Raw genomic sequence first — 5607 nt, forward strand, 5'->3', positions numbered from 1 at the left:
TTCATTTTCTTTCTTTTTTCTCCTCCCCCTCCCTACACTGCACAACATCATCTCCCCGTTCTCCTGCTTTCATTTTTTTTCTTGCTTCTTCTTGCCACCATCTGTGAGCTGCTCTCACTACCCCCATCGCCACCACCACTGCACCACACGGCTGGGCCTCTCGTTGCCTCTGATCACTGCCGCAACCCCTTCAATCCTTGCGCTGCACTCTGTCATTTTCTCATGGGTTCTGCCGTGCTTCTGCGTGTCACCTGCTGCCGTCGGTCCAACTTAGCTATGCATTCGTCGAGCAGTAACCCCTCGTCTCGGTCAGCCACCACCTCGTCTCGGATGGGCAGGGCAAATTTAATTTAAATTTAAATTTTTATATTTTATTTCTGAGTAGGGTTTTATAGAGAGTTGCTTGTTTGGGGGGTATAATAGTTGTTGCCTCTGATCGCCTGCTGCCGTCGGTCCAGTTTATCCACACGTTCGTCAAGCATCAACCCCTCGTCTCGATCAGCCACCCCCTCCCCCTCCTCTTATTCCCATAAAAAAGAATTGCAATCGAATGGGCAGGGCACTGTCGGGGGTTTAATAGTTGTGGGTCTTTTACTCCATATGTCTCTTGTTTGGTCTCCGAGTGGGTCATTCTCAGTTTGTCACTGTTTCTGCAATTTGTTGGTGCTATTTTTATTTGCATCTTGTTCTGCAATGTTTCTCCCTTGGTTTTCAATCTCTATGTTGAAGCTCTAGATTTTCTCTATTGCGATTAATTTCTGCATTGTTTCTCTTCTGTTGCTGCATGCTTCTCTGATGGGGCTGAGCAAGGCTGCCTTCCGGTTTAGGCATTGGGTTTCAACAAAAAAAGAGTATTTAACTCTAACTCAAGCTCGAGCTACTCGAGCTCATATCAGTTCGTTTATTTATCTTATACGAGTTTGAGTCGAGTTCAATCCTGATACATGTTATGCGATTCGAGTTCGATCAGATGTTTGTAAATTTTGTCGAGCTCGAGTCGAGTTCGAGCATGTATATATGCTTATCGAGCTCGAGACCCCCTGTTCGAACTCGGCTCGACTCGGTTTGTTTGTAGCTCTACCTATACTACAAAAGGACTAGTCAATGATACAATTGTAGTCCCATTAGAATCTTATAAAGAGCAAGAACTTCTCATTCCTAAGGAATGTGAGATCTCATATACCACCTATCCTCACTTATCATATGGGGTATTACACAAACTCATTTCATAAGCCCAAGGCATACTCATGATTGTATAATTTTCAAACCATGATATTCCTATAATTTTCCTTTACTCAAATATCCAAAGTTTTCATAAAATTCTTTTGATCTGTGGTTTCTCTTGGGGTGCTACACATACTGATTGAGCTTGAGTATCCTTGTTCAAATTCGACTCAACTCGGTTCATTTGTTGCCCCATAAATGAACTAGCCCAAGTGTATAGTTTGGTACCCTCTTCCTAGCATGTGTGATGTGATAATGGATCATAATGGGGGTACTTTCCTTCTTAGAGCTCTTCCAATGGATGATCTAAACTTGTATCTAAAATACCTAATCAAAACCTAATCTATATATTTTAACTAATAGCTTTTGCAATATACTATACATGGGCTTGTCTATTACTTTCCTATATCATTTAAATATTTTATTATTATTTTTTTCATTTTAAACTTTCCCTTAACTATCAATAATGTGATTGCGATGCCGCTCGTCACATTCACCATAACAAAAATGACTGAAGTAAAACAAAAAAAAATAAAATATATCAGAAGATAAAAAATAATTGAAGTATATTTAGAGAATTGTACTAAAGGAATAAATGGGTAAAAAGAAAATAGGGGATGAAAAATAATATTCTCGTATATTATAGGAATACATGAGTGAATAGTTGACCGTAAATCTAGAGACTTCTTATAGCAAATATGTAAATTGGAGTTTGTATGATTATCTTTAATCAGACCTCTTTCTACCAAGTGATCCCTTTTTTTTTCTTTGTTTTTTTTTTTTTTTTTGAAAGGAAGCTATGGAGCTTTATCCATTAGATCAAATCTGAAATACATGGAGAAATATCCTCCATGGTAACCATTACATCATAAATGACTAACGAATCCTATGCCGAAACATGAACCATAACATTGCCACTTCTCTTAACATGAGTGACCTCCCATTTAACAAAACTCCTAAGTTTCATCTTAACTTTAGAGACAAACATACCACTTTATTAGTTAGTAAAGAGTCCCCTTCAAGTATTATCTTGGTTAGCCTCAAATCCAGTCGAAAGGAAACTGATTGTAGTGCCCCATATGATTTAGCCAAGGAAGAAAGGGGAAATAAGCATTGGTTTTTCCTTAATGTAGCAATAATTCTCCCCTCAGAATCTTTGACTACAATGCCAATCCCAACTCTCACTCATGCTTTGTCAACTACTGCATCCCAATTAAGTTTATAAATGTACCTAGGAGGTGGCTGCCATTGGTTATTGTTGTTGTTACTAGGCTTTGAAGAGACTTTTTTATGCACTGCCAACTCTTTCAACATGTTCAAAATCTGTCGAGCCCCAAAAACCACTTTATTAGGATGCTTAAATTTTTGGTTGAAGATGAACTGATTTCTCCTCCACCAAATCTGCCTTGCAACCACTGCAAATTCTTGTAAACAATATGTATCCATATAATCAACAATAGCCTCAAGTATTTCCAAAAGGTTCAGCTTTGAGAAATGGCTTTTTTGCAATCTCTTTGAACATTGACACCAAACATATCTTGATGCCTCACAATCCCATAGAGCATGTGCTGCTGTCTCTTCTTCAATGTTGCACATTGTACACTTTGGATGGTCTACAATCTTCCTCTTAAAAAGATTAGATCGAGTAGGCAAAGCTTCTAAGCAAGCCCTCCACAGGAAAACTCTATCTCCTGGTGTGACCTACAGGCTCTAGATAATTTTCCATACCTTCTAAAAATCATGGCTACTCGAGGCCTGCCCTTTTGTTGCTTGGCTCATCTCCTGTTGCACATAGTATGCACTTCTGATAGTGAATATACCTATTGAGGTTCCTTTCCATATCAACTTATTAGGGCTAATGGATGAACTTATAGGTATTTGAGCAATAATGTCAACTTCTTCTTTGTAAAAAATCTGCTCAACAAACTCCATATCCCATCTCTTGTCACCTGTCTTTATGAGTTCCTGAACCTTAGCATTACCATCAAGTTGTGATATTGGGCTATGAACTGTTGATGGTGTACCTTTCGGAAGCCATTTGTCACCCCGTATTCTCACTTCTTCTATAGTCCTAATTCTCCAATAAGTACCACTCTCAATCAGAGATCTTACTTTTAGAATACTTCTCTATATATAAGAGGGTTTCTGCCCCAGCCTTGCATTCAAGAAAGAAGTATCTTGAAAATACTTGGCCTTAAGAACTTGTAAAGCTAATGAAGAGGGATATTGAATCAATCTCCACCCTTGTTTTGCAAGCATTGCAAGATTAAACCCTTCTAGATCTCAAAACTCCAACCCACCTTCTTCTTTAGTCTTTCCTATCTTGCTCCCTGCCACCCTGTGTATCTTTCTCTCTGCCCCTTACTGTCCCCACCAGAAATTGTGCATGACACTATTTATATTTCGAAGTAGCTTGCCTGGTAGCATAAACACACTCATGTTATAGGTTGGGAGTGCTTGCACCACAACCTTGAGGAATATCTCCTTCCTTGCTTGAGACAAAGTTTTGACTCTTTGACTGCTCACCCTCATTTGGACTCTATCAAGTATGCCTCTAAAAGATTTCTCTCTTGCTTTACCAACTACAATAGGCAAACCAAGGTACTTTTCATATGCCATTGTGGACCTCACACCTGCAATGCTTAGAATAAAATCTTGTGTTTCCTTAGCAATATTTTTGCTGAATTGGATTGAAGTGTTTTCAAGATTTAGTCTTTGACCCGAGTCTTCCTCATAAACTTTCAGAAGACTAAATAATTTGCCCCATTCTATTGCATTAGCCTTATAAAAGAGCAGGCTATCATCAACAAAAAACAAGTGAGAAAGTCTAATTCTCCCCCTTGCAAAAGGCACACTTGTGATTACTCCATCTTCTTCCCCTCTTGTGATCAATGAACTAAAGCCTCTACACATATACTGGAAAGGTAAGGTGATAGTGGATCAACTTGCCTACTACCTCTTGATGGTTTGAATGCACTTTGAGGGACCCCATTGACTAAAATGGAATAGGATACTAATTCAACACATCTCATCACCAGTTCTTCCTATTGAGTATCAAACCCCATTTTACATAAAACAGATATGAGGAAAGGCCACTCAATCCTGTCATATGCCTTACTCATATCAAGTTTCATTGTCATATATTCTTCTCTCCCTGACATTTTACATTTCATAGAATGCAAAGTCTCAAAAACAACAATTACATTATCAAAGATAAGCCTTCTAGGAACAAAAGTTGATTGGTTTTGAGATATGATTCAAGGTAATATTTTTTTGAGTATGTTAGTTACGACTTTAGATATTAACTTATATAAGACATTACAAAGACATTTAGGCCTGAAATCAGCAACCTTTGTACGTTTCTTCTTTTTTGGGATTAAAGCAACAAAAGTATTATTAATGTCATTCAATCTGCCTTTAGAGTTAAGCACAAAAAGAGCTGAATCACTGACCTACCTTCCAACCATATTCCAATGTTGTTGAAAAAATGCTGCTGGGAAGCCATCAGCTACAAGTGAACTCATACCATTCGTTTGGAATAAAGTATCTTCAACCTCCTGAGCAGTATAAGGCCTCAGCACATCTTGGTTCATCTTTGCAGTTACCTTTGGCCTTGTGGCAGCCAAACAAGCATCAATATTTTGAGGGTTTGAAGTCTTGAAAAGGTCTTGGAAAAAGTCTTGAAACTGCTGACTTATTGCTTCTTCATTTGTTATTTCCTGTCCTCTGTCATCAATTAGCTTACTGATCCTATTAACTTTCCTCCTCTCTAAGTGATCTCTTGTATCAATAACTATCCAATTTGGAGCATAAATAATTGAAATAGTAGAATTATTTATAAAGGGCCTAAGTCTGACACGCCAAGAGCTGAGCTACGAGCCCAAGCATTGGTCTTATTGATATATATTAGAGATAAGGGGAATAAATAATGCCTCCTACTGATTAGGAAGGCGATTACGCTAATTTACACAGAGAGTCTTAAAAATAAATTTCAGAAGTCAATCGTTATCACTATTATCAGACCTTTATAAATAATACATAGAAGTAACACATTTACTACATTCAATTATATACTTAAATATTGATATTACTCTAATTTAGGTTTTAGACCTCTACTGGGCACCTCATGCCACCGTCTCATTTCATTATAGGTTATCCATGTTTTTGGTGGTATAAAATACATTCTTAATATATAGTATTATCATTGGTTTACTAACAGAATTTTGATAAAGAAAATTGATTTTTTAAAGATAAAAAATAAAAAATTCAATAAAAAATACATAAAGAGATTTGAATTTAAGACAAGCATGAGAAACATTTTTGTATTTTATCTATATATTCATATGATATTTCATTTGCAGTTATATAATTATTTTACTAGCT

Source organism: Carya illinoinensis, chromosome 7 (assembly GCF_018687715.1).
Source record: "Carya illinoinensis cultivar Pawnee chromosome 7, C.illinoinensisPawnee_v1, whole genome shotgun sequence".
Lineage (NCBI taxonomy): Eukaryota > Viridiplantae > Streptophyta > Magnoliopsida > Fagales > Juglandaceae > Carya > Carya illinoinensis.